Here is a 12,673-nt window from a genome sequence, read left to right as displayed (position 1 = left end):
CATGTTCCCATTGCAATTGGAGAGCAGACAGAACCAGCACCAAGGGGAGCACAAGCTGCTTGAAAACAGACAGTTTAGAGTAATGACTGGCAAACCTAGCCTAGACTTGGTTAATCCACCCTCCCCCACAGCCCGCCTTCTCTCCTGGACATTGTTGTTACAATTCTGCCTCAGCCTCAGTTTAGAGCAGGGTTTATAAATACTGCCCACAGGCCAAATCTGGCCTATGGAGGGACTCTGTCTGGCCTGTGGCGGGTTCCTCAGTCCCATCTGGCCCAGGCACTGTCTGGCCCATGGTGCTTCCTGCCACCCCAGGGGTGCTCAGTAAGGCTGGGCCAACTGGACTACATTTCTAGGCAGCCCAGGAAGCAGTGGCTCCTTCCAGCTGCCCCTGGTCTCTGCCACTGGCCCCAGCCCCATGGTACTGGCAGGGAGCCACATGCACAGCCCCAGTCTGGGCCCGGCTAATCCCATGCCCGCTTGGGACCTGCCCCGATCGGAGCAGACCAGCCTGGACCTGTGCGCACAGCCCCGACCCTGTCCTGCCCCATGCCCACTCCAGAGTGCCTGCCTACAATGAGAGGTGGTAGCTGCAGCAGCAGCCAGGCAGAAGAGCAGCTGCTTCCCCTGCACTACCACCAGGCCCCTTTTGCTGCAGCTGCCCAAAGCCCATTCGCAGGTTTCCGTAGATTCATAAATGTTAGGGTCAGAAGGGACCTCAATAGATCATCGAGTCCGATCCCTTGCATAGACAGGAAAGTGCTGGGTTCAGATGACCCCAGCCAGATGCCCATCCAACCTCCTCTTGAAGACCCCTAGGGTAGGGGAGAGCACTACCTCCGTTGGGAGCCCATTCCAGACCTTGGCCACTCTAACTGTGAAGGAGTTCCTCCTAACGTCCAGTCTAAATCTGCTCCCTGATAGCTTATGGCCATTATTTCTTGTGACCCCCAGCGGTGCCTTGTTGAGTAGAGCCTCACCAATTCCCTTCTGTGCCCCCATGATGAATTTATAGGCAGCCACAAGGTCGCCTCTCAATCTTCTCTTGAGGAGGCCTACAAGCCCTTAACCATACGAATGGCCCTCCTCTGGACCCTCTCCAGGTTATCCACATTCCTCTTGATGTGTGGCACCCAAAACTGCATGCAGTATTCCAACTGTGGTCTGACCAGCGCCCGGTAGAGGTGAAGTATCACCTCCTTGGATCTATTTGTCATGCATCTGCTGATGCACGATAAAGTGCCATTGGCTTTTCTGATGGTTTCGTCACACTGCCGACTCATGTTCATCTTGGAGTCCACTAGGACTCCAAGATCCCTTTCCACTTCCGTGCTACCAAGCAGGTCATTTCCTAGGCAGTAGGTGTGCTGGACATCTTTCCTCCCTAGGCGCAGCACTTTGCATTTCTCCTTGTTAAATTGCATTCTATTGTTTTCTACCCATTTGTCCAACCTGTCCAGGTCTGCCTGCAATGCCCTCCAATATGTCCACTTCTCCCCACAGTTTTGTACCATCTGCAAACTTGGACAGAGTACACTTCACTCCCTCGTCCAAGTCACTGATGAAGACACTGAAGAATATCAGTCCAAGGACTGAGCCCTGCAGCACCCCACTACCCACTCCCTTCCAGGTCGATGCTGACCCATCCACTACCACTCTCTGGGTACGACCCTCTAGCCAATTTACCACCCACCGGACTGCGTAATCAAAGTCACAGCCTCTTAACTTGTTCACCAGTATGGGGTGGGATACCATATTGAAGGTCTTCCTGAAGTCTAAGTAAATGATATCAACCCCTACTCCTGTGTCAAGGTGTTTTGTAACCTGGTCATAAAAAAAGACTAGATTAGTCAGGCATGATCTACCCACTATAAACCCGTGCTGGTTTCCCCTCAGCATAATTTTTCCTGCTGGGCTCTCACATATATGAGCCTTAATAATCTTTTCAAAGACTTTGCCAAGGATGGAGGCGAGACTGACCGGCCTATAGTTGCCTGGATCCTGCTTCCTCCCCTTCTTGAAAATAGGGACCACACCGGCCCCTTTCCAGTCCTCCGGGACTTGTCCCATGTGCCACGAGTGCTAAGATATTCTTGCCAGTGGCTATGCAATATCGGCCAGTGCCTTCAGTACCCTCGGATGGAGCTCATCCGGGCCTGCCGATTTAAAGACATCCAGTCCTTCCAAGTGACTCTGCAACATCTCAGGGTCAACGCTTGGTAACCTGGTGCTCAACTGCTGCCTCTCTACCATGTGAGACTTGTCTTCCCCCTCGTTTAGGAAGACTGAGGCAAAGAACTCATTGAGTAGCTCAGCCTTGTCCTCCCTGTCTGGTCACCAATTGCTTTTGCCCATTCAGTAGTGGTCCTATTCCACCGTGGGCCTTCCTTTTACTCCCTATATATTTGAAAAAAAAATGTTTGTTATCCTTAACTTGGGATGCCATCCTCAGCTCCATGGTAGCTTTGGCCTTTCTAACTGCCTGCCTACAACTACAAGCTGAGAAGGCATGCTCCTCTTCAGTAATCTCTCCCTGTTTCCACTGCTTATATGCCCCCTCCTTTTGCCTTTAGGCTGCCCCCCTTCCCTGCAGCTCCTTTCCGCCACCATCACTCTGGCCACCCAGTAGAACAGCGGTGGCAGTGGAGAGGAGCCACAAGGCAGCCCAGGCATGGCGTGGGCTCCAACAGAGGCTGGTCCTGGGTGGTGTCACCCAGATGGTGACATCCTGGCTTATAACAGGCAGGCATGGTTGGACCATAGCAGGCATGGGTGCACCATACTACACTGGCCCAACACATGACTTGTGTAACCTGCTGCCTAGTCCAGGAGGTGAAATCTGCCTTTCCTCCTGACACTCAACCAGGTCCTGCGAGATGGCAGCCCCTGACCCCCGTGTCTTCCAGCTCACCAGAGTCTGTCGTAGGGCCGGCACCACAAGTACCATTCCCCGCTCTACCACCTGAGCTAGCTGGAAGACACCAAACCACTCCACTTCTCCACCGTCCATCGCCACCACCTCTACACGCTCATGCACTACATGATCCACCATGCAACCCTCATGTCCCACCCAGACACCAAGTGATGATACCTGACCAGCAGGGGGTAGCTGGGGCACCCCAATGGCTGAGCCTGTACTCCACCCTCATCCCACAAGTCAGCTGAGGACCTCAGCTGGCAGCTCTACCATGGAGCTGTCGCCACAGGCACGTATGTGGCAAACTTCACCAACACCCCAGTCTCCTGCCCCTTCTGCAGGCAGATGGAGAACCTGGCGCACATGATGCTCGAGTGCACCAGGCTGTAGCCTCTCCATCTCCACCTCCAGAACCCCCTTCCGAGGCTCTGAATGAACTTCACCTCACACCTTTTCATTTTTGGACAACCCATCCGTGGCCCCACCAAGTCCCGGGGCCTCCTGGTCAACCTCCTCCTGGCCCAGGCCAAGCGGGCCTTGTACATGACTATGAAGGAGGCTCTGGCCAGAAAGATGCCCAGGAACTGCAGGACCACTTTCCTTTCACTGGTCTGCACACATCTCTGAGCAGAGAACCACTGGGCAGCATCCACTGGCTCCTTGAACACCTTTGAGGACTGGTGGGTGTGGCCCAGGACACTCTGCTCGGTATCCCCCTCAGGAGCACTCATTTTCACGTTTTGACCCTTTGACCCTCACATCACTCCTGTCTTGCTTTTTGCCTTTGTTGTCCCAAGAATTTTGTTATATCTTTCACCTATTGGCCCCACACAGTAGGCGCTATTAGTTAGCCAGGTGGGCCTTAGGGCTCACAATGATTGAAAAATACAAATAGAGAAACTAGGGGTGCACCAATAGAGATTTTTGGGGCCGATATTGATAGCTGATATTTAAGGAGGCATATCAGCTGATAGTGATCTGATTTCCACTACAGCTGCCTCCAGCTGGTAAGTCTGTTGTAGGGGGAAGGGGCATGGGGGCGCACAGATCATTGTCCCCACAGTGGAGGGGGCAGGGACAGGTGCTGCCCAGGCGGGGCGGGAGAGGGGACCTGTAGCTATGGCTCGTGTGGGTGGGGGGGTGGAGGTGGCTCCCACTGCTGCTTGCACCCCAGAGGGGCACGGGGGTGGGGTACATGTACCCAGATCTGTGCAGGGTGGGGTGGGGCTCCTCTCAGCAGGGGCTGGGCTTGGAGCAGGCACCAGTGGCACCGCATCCACTCCAAATTTCACTCCCACTTCATTCCCAGTGCCATTGCTACCAGTCACCTGGCGCAGCCCCGGCTCTTGCCAGCACATAAGTGAAGGCAGGGCATTGAGCCGGGGCTGCAGCTGGCGGCAGTGGCATTGGGAGTGGAGCAGCAGTGAAAGCTGGGGTGAATGACGGTGGGGAGTGCGCTGCTGCTGCTGGGCCCCAAGAAAAGCCAGCGGGGAAGGGGAGGGAGGGGAGAGGGGTATGGTGACGGTGCCCCACCACCACTACCAGGTCCTGCCAACAGCTGGGAGAGAAAGGAGCGGGGAGGGGAGGCAGGTGAATATGGGCTGGACAGATCTAGAGCATGGGGGTGAGGGGAGCAGTACCGGTCCTGAGGCGGGGGAAGAGGGGGGAATAGGTTCAGACCAGAAGCGGCCAGTTACCCCAGATGTGCACGCAGGGTGAGGCAGGCTGCGGGCTGCTGTAGGCTGGGGGCAGGGCAGCACTGGGCTGTTCCCAGTGGGGGTGTTGGGCCTGGCTGCACTGGGAGGGGGGCCTGGGGAGGACTATCGTGAATTCTGGAGTGGCTGCAGCCCCTTCTGTGGTCCCCTCCCAGCACCTCTGCTGCCATCCACCCCAAGTGCAGCCCAGCCCCTGCTGGGAAGAGCCTGGCACAGCCCCAACCTGCCCTGCACGCAGATCCAGAAGCATGCATCCCCCCATGCCCCCCTGGGGTGAGTGCAGCAGCAGGAACCGCCAACCCGCTCACCCCCCAGATGAGCCGCTCACAGGTCAGTCCTGTGATCCACTCCAGTTGAGCAACGTCTGCCCCTGCTCCAGCCCCACTCCCTCACTGTGGGAGCTTACGGGAGCGGGGCTACAAGGGGCCGGGGAGGCTGCAGCCACTCCAGAATTTGCCATAGCCCCAACTTCCCCGCCCAGCACCGCCACCAACCACCCCAAGTGCAGCCTGGCTCAGCCCCCACAGATACAGGGGCACATGCACCCCATGCCCTCTCGGGGTGCGTGCAGGGGCAGGACCTGTCCGCCCTCCCCATGCCCCCTTGACAAGACACTCACAGATCCATCCCACACCATGCCCCAGCTGTGCAGCACCTGCACCAGCCCCACTCCCTCCCCTCACTGCAGGGGGCTTGATCTGGCCCCTCCCCCCCACTTAAAAACAAGAAAAAAAAGGGGTACATGAGCTGAGATTTTGAGACAGAAGGGGTACACATGTTAAAAAAGGTTGAAAACCCCCCAGGTCTAATTCAACACTCCCCAGGATGAGGTATTCACATACTATTATACTTGGCTCACTTGCTCTGAACAGGCTTCAACACTGACTCTTCTCCACCTTTCCAGCATGCAGCCTAGCATTTGTAATATTCGTAATAAAATTAAACTATGTTATAGTAGGTGTTTGACTTTTAGTGTACGATTTGGGTTTTTTTCTGGTTCTAAGATGGCAACCCCCCTTCCCAAAAGGAGCATTTGGGGAGGGGGAAAGGGGATGGACTTCCTGTGGCAAAGGTCAGGGGTTAGGGGGCAGGACTTCTGGTCCCAATATGGTGACCAGGGGACAAGGCAACTGTCAAGGGGCAGAGCTACTCATATAGCCCTTGACAGCTCACCAGAACTCATTAAGCGGCCCTCCAGCTGAAATAATGGCCCACCCATGCCTTAAGGTGTACATCACGCCCCAAGCCTCATGGGTGTTGCTGTGTCATCACTGTCTTCTGTTGGGGCTTTGGCTTTCTCAGCCTCCGTCCCTTTCCTGTTAGCTAAGCCTTCTAGCCTGAGCCCACTGCACTGGACCTGGCTTTGAGGCACCAGCTCTGGTCTCACCTTCTAGGGCCCGTGGCCCTGTCTGGCTGTGCCCCTCTCAGGTGCCAGGCCCCTAGCCCCATCTGGCTGCGCCCCTCTTGGGTTCCAGGCCCCTGGCCCCATCTGGCTGCTCCTTTTTCAGGTACTGGGTCCCTGGTTCCTTGTCTGGCTCTATGGCCTCATGCTTTGCCCTGCTCTAGGCTCAACACTTGTTCGGGCCTTGAGCCTGTCCCTGCAGGGCTCCAGGTGATCACATGCCCCTTGTGCACTGATGGGACCTCTGTATACTGCTCCTTACAACCCCAACCCAAACCACTGGTGCCAAACTGCAACTCAAATCAAAAGCCCTCCGGGCTATAACAACATTAACACACCAAGAGAAAAAGACCGCTGCCCCTTTAAGAAGGCAAACTTTCTTCACCTCTTGTGCCAGCATACCTGCCCAGCTTTGGGATATATCCTCCTCCCAGAGCCTCACTGGGGACCCATGGGCAGCACAGCAGTCCCTCCAGGATCCCCGATAGCTCCCCTGGCCAGGAAATCCTATCCCTGCAATGTGCAGGGCTAAATTAACTTGCTAGCTCAGGCATGGGCTTACATGCCTCTCAGGGCCCTGACCCCTTCTGATCAGAAGGCTACCCTGGGCTGCCTGCAGGTGTCTGTTAACTGCTCTCATTGCCTTGGTGTTATGGCACCCTGCAACTCCTACACCCTGCTTGGCCTCCCCTGATACATCTCTGGGTTACTTCTATGTTACAAGCACCAATACAGCGCTAGGAAATGAATACTCCTTTGGGTCAGGTATCACTGGAAGTATTAACTAGGTTATAATCACCAGGGATCCAGGTTTTCTATTCATCATGGAAAAACATGGCTCTTCCCCTTCAAAGGAAGAAAAAAACAATCACAGATTTTCCCCTTTAAAGGGAAAAAAGTGGACAAAAGTGGCTGCTCTGTGCTGGGGGGAGAGGAGGGAGGGTGATCAGACAGGGGGTGCCACCTGCACATGTGTACACATATGCACACAGCAGCCGGGCAGTGTGGACAGCAGCTCCTGCAGCTCCCTCCAGGTAAGTCAATGGGAACCCAGGGGAGGGAGGGAAGGAGAGAGTGGGGTATGGCTGGGGCACTGCCCACTTAGGGCAGGTGCATGGGGCTGGAGAGGGAATGTAGGGGCCTGGCTGAGGAAGAGGGGCAGGTACCCCCTAGATTTGTGCATGGGGCAAGGGAGGATGCAGGTTGCCTGCTACAGGCTCACAGCTCCCTGCCCCGCTGCCTTCCCCCAACAGCCTCCACAACCCAGTGGACAGGACCCAGGAGGGCAAAGCAGGGCAGCGAGCTTGGTGCCACTGCTGGGAGCCCCATACTGGCCATATTGCTATGGCAAGGTGCCCCCTGCCTGTCCAGCAGCAGTGGGGTGAGGGGCACAATTCTGTGCCATTGCCCTTGCTGCTGCCAGGCAGAGAGGGGGTGCCACACCATGGTGGCATGGATGGAGTGGGGCTCCCAGGAGCAGCACTGAGCTTCCCCACCATTCTGCACTGGGTCCCACCTCCTAGGCCACAGAGGCCCCCAGAAGCAAGGTAGCATGGTGGGGAACCCCAAGCCCGCAGCAGGCAGTCCACATCCTCCCTGCTCCCCACCCATAGCCTCCGCTCCAGCCCTGCTGCTCACAGCAGGAGGGGGTGAAGGAAAAGGGGAGCCAGGCTCTGCACTCTGCTCTAGCTGCAGCAACCACCACCTCCCACAGGCACCAGCCAGGGCAGACACTGCTGCGAGGGAGGCAGGGGGCTAAGGGTACTGGCTCTGGCCCAGAGTCCTGGCAGCTGGGGTCCCCCTCCAGAAGGGCTGGGGGGGGGGGGCCTGAAGGTGGGGAGTGAGGGGCACAAGCATGGCCAGGGGGCTGTGGCTTGGGAGTGAGGGGCACCAGCATATAGAGGGGGGAAGACAATGGCACATCAAGGCTGCTCAGCACCACAAAGCTGGGGAGAGACAGCTGCAGCTGGACCCAGAGCAGGGGGAGCTCTGATTTTCTATGACAAAAAAATCGAATGCCAAAATATATAGGTATTTAAACTATATTTTATTATAATGACTGAGGCACTGGTAGGCTTCCAAACTGCTTTAAAATGATAAATATAGCAGTAAAACTTTGTGTTCAACTGATACCTTTATATACACTGTGGCATTTCATTTTCATAATGAAAAACATGGATTTGGGGGTTTTTAATCAGATAATTTGAGATTTTTAAACAGAGATAACCAGGATCCCTGATTAATCACATACCCATACATGCCACCACCAAAAGCAAGAGCTGCACATGTGCCATCAACAGTAAAATTTAGGTCAGTCTTCAATACTCCACGAAGACACAGTGCTCAGTTTGAGAGGCTTTGCAGACTTTAAAAAAAAAAAAATCTTTTGTAAGGGTACTTACAGACAAAGTCATTACACCCATTTAAAAAAAGGAGGTCCTTACTGCATGTCAAGCTGATCCACCTAAACTGTTTCAAGCATCTGCTCCATCATGAAAGAAGCAGGAACCCACAGTAATTTAGTAGCCTTTTCTTTCAAGGGAAAATTTACCCACTTTTAGCTTCCACTTAATATGATAGGGGAGACATGCAAAACTGCTATTCTTGGCCATTTTTAGGTTTGTTCCTCACATGCTCATGTCAATCACCTGCTTCACTGGACATCAGTCCTCAGTGTGGAGTAACTGAAGGTAAGGCTCAAAAAAAAAAAAAAGCTGGCTCCATTTAGCTTTGAATCCTGCTTCTAGCTTGCCCATGCCATCTTTCTGTCAGGCCTGTGGAAATAATATCTACCCCAGGGAACACACCTTGTCCAAGAGAGGAGTAGAATGGGATATAGCCAAGAAATCAGCAGCATTGTATCAGAAGCAGCTGGATAGCACTGTCAGCTTTAGATGGATTTTCAGAGAGTTTATCACTGCTTAGGTTGCAAGGTGGCAGGGACCGTCTTTCACTTCGGTGTTTGTTTGTTCAGCACCTAATCCAAGGGGGCTCCAACTGGGATCCTTTTGCAGTACTGCAATATAAACAAATAGTCTAGCTGGGCTTAGCTTTGCTCTGCCCCAATGCAGCACACTGCAGTCTGGGGGATCTCGCACTAAAAGAGACTTGCCCAGAGGACCTGCAGAAAAGGTCTGTGCCCTCCCCATATGCTGCATGCACACAGAAAGCCATATGCAGGACATGGACTATGCATTTCAGATTATTTACATGCCACTTAGAGCTGACCTCACTTTAACAGCTCTTCAGGTATGACTATCATCATCACAAACCCCCTCTTCCAAGGGTCTTGACATCCAAGTGATAACTAAGGCAGACATTAAAAAAGAAAAACAAAAAAACCCTCATGCTTTACCAGAAGCATCAGTGCATTACTTCAACCTAACTCTGCTGCATCTGTATAGATCAGGCACTTAAATGGGACTTTTATCTAATAGCTGATTCAATCAGCTATTAGATAAAAACACCAAGAAAGTCCTAATCTATACAGATGTTGGGCAAACCAGGTCCAACTATGCCTCTTCTGGGCATGTACTGGGTTTGGCGCAGAAGCAAACAGAGTTTAAAGTAAAGTGCTGTTTTTTGCAGGGGCAGTTTCACATCTGCAAGCAGCCATAACGTCAGCTCAGAACACAGCTACATACACATGGAAACTGAAAGTGAACAGTGATAAAGAAGCAACTCTGATACTGATTCAGACCACCTACTGGCACCTGCCCCTGAACCAGTCCCAAGTGAAAAGAAGCCCACAGTGCCTTCTATCAGAGGGCAGAGTACCCTGCATTCAGAGGTAGCATTCACCAAAGGCAGCTGTTCTTCAGGAACCTGGTGCTGGTGGTCCTGGTCCTGGTCCTGGCCAGTGGAGAGGTTTAACGCCTGATAGCTTTGTGCCGTTTTTTACCTCTTCATATGTCAGGCACACTGCCCAAAAGCTCAAGGCAGGGCTGATGATCTGTACCAGACTTTTTCCCCACGGGAAAAGCATTAAGACTCCAGACTAGGGTCTAAAATGTTTAATGCTACAAATGTAACAACTTGTGCTGCATTTCAGGGACTCCCAGATACTCAGCTGTTGGCTAGCTCCCGCAAACAAAGGAAAACATGCTCTTATAAGGGTTGAGATGGAGGACAGTAGCAAATAAGGATCAACCAAATGCGACAGAAACCACCCCTGCTGCTCTCCAGATCTATGGGTCTCACATACTGCAGCATGATATCTGTCCCTAAGAAAGACCAGCACACAAAATACGAAAAAAGAGAAAGAAGAAGGAGGAAGAGAAGAAAAGAGGGAAAGGAAGAAGAAAGAAAAGAAAAAAAGCCTAATGATCAGGGATCCGGGTTTTCCATTTGCCATGAAATAACGTAGATTTTCTCCTTTAAAGGAGAAAAAATGCTGGAAACCATGGGCTTTCCCTCGTAGGCTGGCAGCTTTCCAGCCTGCAATGGGCTGCTTGGGGTTGGGGTGGGGGAACAGAATGCACGGGGCACCACATGCATGTGGCAGCCATGCAGTAGTGAAGACCAGGTCCCACAGCTCCCTTCAAGTCTACGGGTACAGGGGTTGAGGGAGGCACAGGCAACAAGGCAGGGGGACGCATATGTCCCTCCCCCCCTCCCCGATTTCTGTGCCCACAGCACAGCACAGATCTGGGCCAGGCCAGATCTGGGCAGGAACCGCCTCCATAGCCCAGCAGCAGGTACTCAGTATGGGAAGAAGTGCCGTGCCACCATGGCCTCCAAGGTGAGGCATAGTGGTGGCAGCGTGGAGTTATGCCCCTCACCGCTGCAGGGTGCAAAGGGGGTGCCTCACCTTGGCAGGCAGCCTTGGCAGTGTCGTGCTCCCTCCTGCACCAGGTCTAGCCCTGCTGCAGCCCCACACCCCAACTGTGGGCACAGAAATATGGGGGATATGTGCCCCCAATGTGTTGCCTATGCCCTCCCATGCATCACCTGTGCCCACAGCCCCGTCCCTACACACCCATCCCCTTTCCTCATACTGGGGGACTTGGGCCTAGGGGTGGGAAGCAGCGGGTCAACAATGAAGGGCACCAGAAGGGCCAGGATGCTAAAAGCTGGGATTGAGGGCCACCAGCAGGGCTAGGGGGATCTGGATTACGAGTAAGAGGCAACAGCATTATCAGGGCTGCTCAGTGCCACAAGGCAGTGGGGGGGAGAGGAAGAGGGGGGCAACAGTAACAGCTGGACATGCAGCCTGGTGAGCACAGGTGGCAGGGGGAGCTCTGATTTTCTATAAAAAAACAAAAATCAAACACCAAAATATATAGGTATTTAGAATGGATTTTATTATAGTGATTGAGGCACTGGTAGGCTTCCAAATTTCTTTAAAAATGTAAATATATCAATAAAACACTATGTTCAACTGCTACCTAAAATTGTAGTGGCATATCATTTTAAGCATGGAAAAATGTGGATTTTGAAGTTTTTAATCAGAGAATTTGGGAATTTTTAAAATCAGATTATATGCAATTTTAAAACAGAGAAAACCAGGATCCCTGTTAATGACCCTGGGATTTAACATGAACCAAAAATACATTTTTCTCTCACTGTAGCTCCTGCCATTACAACCCACTGGCAGCAACATTTCAGTCCCCAAGGCAATAATGTAAGCCTCATCTTCAACCACACTAGCCTGTGAAAAATATAGCTATGCTACTGACAGGCTCAAACCCTAATGCCCAGGGGCTCAGACTTCATTTGCAGAATTACTCCTTGAAATGAAAATTCTTGTTCTCAATACAGTCCTGGAACCACCAGAAAGAAATTCTCTCCAACAGGTTCAGTTATCAGACTCATGAGAAGATGTACTTTTCCTACCCTAGAACAACTGTCTTGATGCTTCATTGTGGTCAGGTATTTCAGAGTGTCTATGAAGTCCCTCAAGCTATATAGGAAGAGCTACTAACAAGGTCCCGTCAGGGAGGGCAAGAAACTCACCCACCTTGACCTGTACAAGCTTGAATTTTAGCTTTTCAAGCACCCTAAAAGGCCTTGTTAAAAGCTACTTAGGTGGATACATATATGGGCAGCCCTTCTAATTTTTAACAGATGAGCTAGGCATCCTAGAAAGGTATTTAACAGTGTATTTCAAATACTGGGAGAAGAATAAGCATGTTAACAAATACTGACTGAGAAGCAGCCCCTTCCTGTCCCAATGTGAACAGTCAGCACAACTATTCCAATTTTACTAAGTTTTCCTTGCATCCTCCAATCAGCCCTGCAGTGACAGCATTACACAGAGAAGGGGAGTTGGACGTCTGCATCATCACCAGGATTGTCTACAAAGTTTCAGTCAGTCATACCTGGACAAATGCAGGGACAGTTCACAGGAAGGCAGAGGTATCACAAAGAGAAGTCAGCAGGACTTCAACCAGTAGGGAGAGGAAGAGCTCAGCTCAGCTTGATTCTTAGACCCTAGCAGAGCAGAAAAGGCTGGAATGTTTGTGGGCATAGGAGCACATATCTTTTCAGCCACAGAGAAACCCATCTGATCGGTAACAAGGAGCTAAGGCAAGGGTGGTCAAAATATGGCCCACAAGCCTGCTCCACCGGGCTTTAAACTAAGCCCGCTGGGGGATGGGGGGACTACTGCCACTGCTAGCCCGCTGAGCAACCCTTGCA

This window comes from Crocodylus porosus, unplaced genomic scaffold (assembly GCF_001723895.1).
Source record: "Crocodylus porosus isolate Cpor-Errol unplaced genomic scaffold, CroPor_comp1, whole genome shotgun sequence".
Classification (NCBI taxonomy): Eukaryota; Metazoa; Chordata; order Crocodylia; family Crocodylidae; genus Crocodylus; species Crocodylus porosus.
The sequence above is the reverse complement of the archived record's forward strand: the minus strand, read 5'-3'. Positions refer to the sequence as shown.